At 41.4% G+C, this 7519-nt stretch overlaps 2 long non-coding RNA genes across 3 annotated transcripts in view; one reads left to right on the forward strand and one right to left on the reverse strand.

Annotated features, from left to right (window-relative positions):
• Window positions 1–1313, forward strand: part of LOC137534088 (uncharacterized) — a 202793-nt gene extending 201480 nt beyond the window's left edge. The window contains exon 3 of the long non-coding RNA XR_011024306.1: window positions 1236–1313. This is a non-coding gene — a long non-coding RNA (uncharacterized lncRNA). The remainder of the gene's footprint in view (window positions 1–1235) is intronic.
• A 2639-nt stretch (window positions 1314–3952) lies between these two features.
• Window positions 3953–7178, reverse strand: LOC137534089 (uncharacterized). 2 transcript variants are annotated; one of them, XR_011024307.1, is made up of 2 exons: window positions 7098–7178; window positions 3953–4379 (listed from the first exon to the last, which is right to left on the reverse strand). It is a non-coding gene; the product is annotated as an uncharacterized lncRNA (long non-coding RNA). The 2 variants fall into 2 exon arrangements; XR_011024308.1 differs by lacking the exon at window positions 7098–7178 and adding an exon at window positions 5051–5102.
• Between the last annotated feature and the right edge of the window lie 341 nt (window positions 7179–7519).

A 7519-nucleotide genomic window follows, 5' to 3' on the forward strand; every position in this document is an offset into this window, starting at 1 on the left:
TCACATCCACTCGCTGAAGGACTCACAGGGAAAACTTAGAGTGGGCCATGAGAAAGTACTGGATATTTTTACCTCCTTCTATGAGAAGTTATATGAATCACGAGGTGGGCGACCTGAAGATATGGAGGTCTATTTGAATAAAATTAAACTTCCACAGATTAGCGAGGAAGATTTAGAAATCCTAAATGCTGACGTCTATTTCTGATCTTTATTTTAAGTAGACCATTAGAATTTCATTATCAGTCCTCCAGTCTTCCTTAAAACCTTCACTTCATTTTTTGTTTATTCATTTTGACATTCATTATAGGGCTGCCCATTATATTACTTATTATCCCTATACATCTTAAATATTGCATTGGTAATTGAGATTGGTGGCTGTTAGAACCAGTATTTAGACATGGAACTTCGATAGAAAGCTCTAGCACAGGCCAAGACTAGGGTTGAGAGAAGTTGCTTTGCATTGACATTGAGCAGAACAATCACTTATAACTTTCTGTATTACCTATAGTCTGGAATACAGTAAGGTTGTTAACATCCAAAGACACCTGTTTTGTATGTTGACTCCATAATTATGCAGGTCTTAGAAAGGGGCTGTAAATTTGTTACCAGGACGGCTCCTATTTCTCCAGCTTCAATTCAAACACAGCCCCTAATTGGCTTAGACACCCTCAATCTCTTAGGTCTGGCTACAGGACATGTAAATATTGTACTGTACAGTACATCAGATCACCAGGTCAGTTGTATCATTGACTATTGGACGTAAGTTTCCTCTAGGGCAGTATATCAGTTTCAACTCTACTGTGATTAAATTGCAGTCTTTACTGCAAACAATATGTGGATTGCACCACACATCCACTATATACTAAGATTGTGAAACATACTGTCGAGCTTCCAGGACCAATGATACATATATTAGCAATCTATCTAATGTTTCAAAACATTTCTGCTCAGTCCACATTGTAAATATGAGGGTTTCTGTTTAAGAGGTGTCAAGAGAGTGTGAGGGGATCCTAGAGGAGGCAATATTCATAGGGCACTGCTGGAGAGGGAGGTTTTTTTTTATATTCCTCCCTGTGCACCAGGGAGCCTAAGGGTTTCAATCATCAGTGGGACATCAATCTGTTTCTCAGATGATATAAACAATGTTATATAAGAATCGTCTTTTATTAAAATTTATTACACTACCGAGGCGCATTGTTTACATGTTTCAGTATGCTTTCACCTGCCATTCGCAGCCTAAGTCTATAGACATATGAACAAGATCCATGGACATCTATCAATCTAAAACCTTTGGACCTCCTTTTTAAATAAGGAAGTTTAATAAATGTCTATATTGCTTGTGCATCAGGAATTATTTTCTTGTTGGATATCCTTTTAGCACTGAGATTGTTGTTGTTAGTATATGCTTACATCTTTTTTAGATGATTGTTTGTCCATTTGAGTTTTATACCTAGTCCCTGTATGTTTGCCCATATAAATGTTTTTCCTCCTCTCCAGTTGCCTCCTGGTTCTATGATACCATCAAATACTATGTCATATTTTCTAATTGATTTTACTAGGTTATGGAGCATTTGCATTATTTTCTTACTTGTTTCTGTTCTCTCCTGGTGTTCATTATATGCCTGTGTATTATCAAGGGTATTGTCAAGGACGCTGTTGTACACTTTTCCCAGGGCATTACACTACTATGTGCTTTGGTAGGTACAGCTTTTTCCATTGATTCTAATGTACCACGTTCACATCTCTGCGCTTTGTTACCGTCCATTTGAGAAATGTGGCGTTGCAGGCATTTCTGTGCATTGCGCTGTGAAGCGCACAGCAATACAAGTGAATGGTTGCGCTTTTGTAGCACCTAGGAGCGCATAGCAATGCACTTTGGAGATGTGTTTTTTACCCGTAATTAAAAAAAAATTCAAATGAAAACAAATCTATATTGACAATTGCTATATCAAATAAGCAAAACATGCTGAACAAAAACGCATTCAAGCACGTTTAAGAGCATGTAAAACGCATGCATCCGCTTAAAAGAAGCGCACAGCAGTGCACTGAAACTCATAATGAAACGCACATCAACGCATGCATGTGCTTAAATACATTTATTAACGCACCCAATGTGAACGAGGCCTAAATGCCTTTGTGATCTTAATTGATAAGGGGCTTATGCGCGTGGGTTATTTTAACAACACCTTTATAGGCGGACATGCACTTAGCTTTGACTATGGATCATGCCTGATCCGAAACATGTCAGACATCTGTGTGGAACTCATGCTTTTTACGTCTTTGAAATAAAGCAGGAATAATGGAGCATGCAGCTTATCCATTATTTGTAGCTATGGTGGAGTGACTAGAATGGGGCATCATTGCTCTGTTGTGAGGGATGGAGCAGCAACAAAATAAAAAATAAAGACGATAAAATTATTAATTCTGAAATTAATCCACAGTACTGTTAAACTGCCATTCAGGAAGATACAAAAAGAAAGAAGGGGCGCTCTGAGCTGCAAGTATGAATTAAAGTACACTCTCTCCCAGGACAGGTCTCACCTGGTTCAAGTTTGGCCGGCACAGCGTGCTTAGCTGCGATTAGCCTGTGTCCCTCTATGCTGAGCCGGGGACCGGGCTCTCCAGGTTCGTAGGGCGGACGTGACGTCACTCTCCAGGGCGCTTCCTGTGGTCGTAGCTGTGGAGACTGGGACGCACGCTCTGCTATTGCTGCAGCTACGCAGTGAGCGGTGTCTGAATATCCACGGGAGATTACAATGTATAAAATAAGATGGCCGTCATAGAGGGCAGTAAAGACGGAATAAGTATGGATAATACAGTATAATTTACTACAAACTGACTGTCAGCTACGACCACAGGAAGCACCGTGGAGAGTGACGTCACGTCCGCCCTACGAACCTGGAGAGCCCGGTTCAGCATAGAGGGACACAGGCTAATCGCGGCTAAGCACGCTGTGCTGGCCAAACTTGAACCAGGTGAGACCTGTCCTGGGGGAGTGTACTTTGATTCATACTTGCAGCTCAGAGCGCCCCTTCTTTCTTTTTGTGTTTATCTAGTGGCTTTTGGGAGCAGCCGAGCAAACAGTGGGTGGCCTGATCGCACCTGGGGCTAATCCACTACCCCACTTTCATTCAGGAAGATGGCGCCCTAATTGGCAGCCACGGCAACAGAATTCTGGCTTTTTGTTTTACTTCCCTTTTCCCTACTAATTCACCTTTTTTCCCCCCTAAAGGTGTGCAGTGTGGTCCAGTGTAGCCTGGGACACTGGTGTGGGTCATGGAGAGTCCGGGACCTGGAGTTTTTTTCCACCTTGCCGCTGCCTGAGTCTGTTGTCTGTGTAGATACAGGCTTTGTGGAGTCCACCGCTGCTACCCAGGAGATCAGGGCTCCACTGAGGTAGGACTCAGCGCTGATCAGGAAAACTGTGGCCTTGATGTATGCTGGCTCCATCCATCCATCGGCTAATGCTGCTCCCCTACAGCAGGGATACCTCTAGTTCAGCCCGTCTATGATGCCAGCCACTAAACTGGAAGTAAGCAGCTGGATGCTTCGGTGACAGCCGGATTATCTTGACCAGCCCTGCTGAATGCTGCCCAGGAGTCGGGACCCACCACAGAAATTTACACTCCTGCACCTTTTGAATTGGAACACCTTGGCATGCACTGCTAGATGTCAGCAATTGGGATCCTCAGCAGCATCAGCCATCACTGCAGGTTTCTATGAAAAACTGGGTCATCACTGCTGAACCTTTGCCTCCCTCTGTCCCCATCCCTCCATGTCTCCTTAGAGATAGCAGATGATTGCCAAGTGCGACTGGTGGCGCCGTAGTATGACAGCCTCGGCTCTTGACTTTCGGACATTATCCCCCCCCCCATCCTTCCAGAATCTGTACGAGACTAATCCCGGATAAACCCCCCGTTTGTACAAGCGAAATAAATTATTGTGACTCTGATTCCAATTCTGATTATTTATAGGTAAGGCAGAAAATTATTCTTCATGAGCGTCTAGCACTGTAGAGGCCTTGTTCACTTTATCCTCCAGGTCTCCGGTCCAGCAAGCCAGGTCCCGAATCTCCTTCTTAAGCTGATGTGCTATCTTGTTTGCTACTGTGCCCAGTGAAGAGCGTCTTTCGGAGTCCAATCTAGAGATTCGTCTGCTCTCTCGTGTTCCCTCGGGGGGCCTTTATTTCTTAGGTTGTGACCTCGGATAAGAGGCAACCGTCACATCCGAACACAAGGAGGTCGAGGACGCCATGTTGTCCAGGCCGCGGCAGCGTCTGGTCATCGGCGAGGGTGTAGGAGGCGGGGGATTCTTTGCGACCCATGGCTGCTCAAGTGTTTGCTCTTAGTAAACAGGGGAAAGCTGGAGAGAAATGGTGCCTGTAAAAGGTAAAATTTTTGATTAAGGCAGTCGGCTGTGCGGAGCGAAGCTAGAGAGCGTCCATCTCTCAAGCACGCCAGCCATGTTCCCCCTCCCCCCCCCCCCCCACAGAAAATTATTCTTAACGTTTTCATCTGCATCACCTGATGATTCTTAGAAGACTAGAACATATGATCCTTTATCAAAAAGTTAAAAGCCTACACACTGTACACATCAAAATAGTTTAGAATAAACATCAAACAGTACAGTGCATCTGACTCAAATAATCCAACCTCTAAAGAATAACATCACAAAGACTATTCATGAAAGATTCAATGGTCTTATTTAATCTATTGGGCATTAAGGTATCCAACTCATGCGTGCATTATGTTTCACAATTACATATAGTTATGGGAAAAAGAAAGTACTCTTCCTCAATGCTTAGGTATGCATACGAGGAAATAATAATAATAAAAATCCTCTGGTCCTTAGGCAGTCTTATAATTAGGTAAATACAATCTTAGATAAACAACACGACATATTACATCGCAACATTATTTATTTAAAGGACCACGATCGCGAAAAAGTGTACAATTTAATATAAATGTAAACACATACAAATAAGAAGTACATTGCTTCCAGAGTAAAATGAGCCATAAATTACTTTTTCTCCTATGTTGCTGTCACTTACAATAGGTAGTAGAAATCTAACAGAACCGACGGGTTTTGGACCAGCTCAATTCCTCATGGGGGATTCCCTGCCTGGTCTTTATTCTTTAAAAAGACACTCCCTGAAAAGGATTTATACAAAGATGCTGTCCAGCCTCCCTGATCGCTGCGCACTGTTTTGGCAGTTGGATGGAGCAACTGCCCTTTAGTAAGTACTTTTAAAAAAAATAAAGAGAACACTGGGAATCCCCCATGAGGAGATGAGCTGGTCTACAACCTGTCGGTTCTGTCAGACTTTTACTACCTATTGTAAGTCACAACAACATAGGAGAAAAGTAATTTATAGCACATTTTACTCTGAGGAAAATGTACTTTTATATTTGTGTAAGTTTACATGTATTTTAAATTTAACAATTTTCGCGATAGTGGTCCCTTAACAAAAATAAGCTATGTACACAAGTTAGGTGACTCTAGGCTGAGGAGGCCATTCAGGACCATCTTGGCCAAGGATCTAGTGTGTGTATTGGTGTCCCATGATGTTGCCTAAAGATCAACCAGGCTAGATAATCAGTGCAAGCACACCAGCAGACCTAAAACAGAATAGCTGAAAAAGAAAAGAATCAGCATGATGTTGTGGCCCAGTCAAATTCCAAACCTCAACCCAATTAAAAATTGTAAATTTGACCACATCGCTTAGCACCTATAATTTCCCCTATGCCAGCACAACCCATTTATGAAATAGTGTGAGTGGTACAATTTGGTGCTCCCCTGGAGAGAGACTGGTTTATGCAAATATTTTTTCCTTTGTTTGCAAGGCTAAAAATCAAAAACTTGCTTTCAGTTTTAACCGCTTCACCACTGAGGGGTTTTACCCCTTCAGCATCCGAGCAATTTTCACCTTTCAGCGCTCCTTACATTCATTCGCCTATAACTTTATCATTACTTATCGCAATGAAATAAACTATATCTTGTTTTTTTCGCCACCAATTAGGCTTTCTTTAGGTGGGACATTATGCCAAGAATTATTTTATTCTAAATGTGTTTTAATGGGAAAATAGGAAAACATTTGGAAAAAAAATCATTCTTTTTCAGTTTTCGGCCATTATAGTTTTTAAATAATGCATGCTACTATAATTAAAATCCATGTAACCTTTTTGCCGATTTGTCCCGGTTATTACACCATTTAAATTATGTCCCTATTACAATGTTTGGCGCCAATATTTTATTTGCAAATAAAGGTGCATTTTTTTCAGTTTTGCATCCATCCCTAATTACAAGCCCATAATTTATAAAGTAACAGTGTTATACCCTCTTGATATAAATATTTAAAGATTTCAGTCCCTAAGGTAACTATTTATGTTGTTTTTTTTATTGTAATTTTTTTAATTAATTTTTTTATTACAAAAAAAAAATTGGTAACAATTGGGGAGTGTGGGAGTTAATAAGTTAATTTTATATTGGAAAATAATGTATTTGTATGTGAAAAATGTTTTTGGGTGTAGTATTACTTTTTGACCACAAGATGGCCACAGTAATTTTTTGTAAATGCGCCCTGCAAGCGTAGGAAGTACGCTTGCAGGAAGTTCAGGGAGGCTGGGAAACTGATTTTTTTTTTCACAATAATCACGCTGCTTCTCATAGAAGCAGCCGATCATTGCTGGGGCAGAGATCAACGAACGGGAATGGTTTTTCCCATTCATTGATCTCCGGACAAGCGGGCGGCGGCGTGGACGATCGCGGGAGAGCGCGCACGTGCGAGCGGGACCGCGGACAGCGGTGCTGACTGGCATAGGCAAAGTAGAGTACCGTTCTCAGGAAGGCATGGAAGAGTGAGCTGACTGAGTACAAAACCACTGCAGTTTTTTGGGGGAAACTAATATCCTCCATTTTAACGACTTTCAGTTACTTTTATTACTGTTTGCGTTGTAGGCTGTTGTGAGCATGTGTTTGAGTGCAGAGTCTTTGTTATTGATTGAGTTGTGACAAGATCTTAAAGAGGAACTGTAACTAAGGATTGAACTTCATCCTAGTTAGTAGCTGATACTACTTTTCCCATGAGAAATCTTTACCTTTTCTCAAATAGATCATCAGGGTGGTCTGTATGGCTGATATTGTGGCGAAATCCCTCCCACAATGTGTTGTCCAGGCCATGGTCCTGACAGTTTCCTGTTTGTTAGCATTGTTGCATTGTGGGAAATGATTGCTGTTTCCAACTGCTAAGCAAGCAGTATAACTCTTTGTGCATATGTATATCTATAAAAACAACCTTTTAGCCTATCGCATTGTTAGGGGGTGCGGTTATAGATAATGGCAGTTGGTACTGACTGTCTGCCATTAGTTAGGATGATTATGTGCAGGCTGATTGTGGATCAAACAATATGAACAAATTGCATGACGAATATCAATAATTTTTTGATCTCTCTTCTATTTTTTAACATCTCACTTTGCAATGTTTTGATTTATTTTTTCACCCTGTTCACTTAAGTTATTC

Source organism: Hyperolius riggenbachi, chromosome 10, assembly GCF_040937935.1.
Source record: "Hyperolius riggenbachi isolate aHypRig1 chromosome 10, aHypRig1.pri, whole genome shotgun sequence".
In the NCBI taxonomy this organism is placed as follows: Eukaryota; Metazoa; Chordata; class Amphibia; order Anura; family Hyperoliidae; genus Hyperolius; species Hyperolius riggenbachi.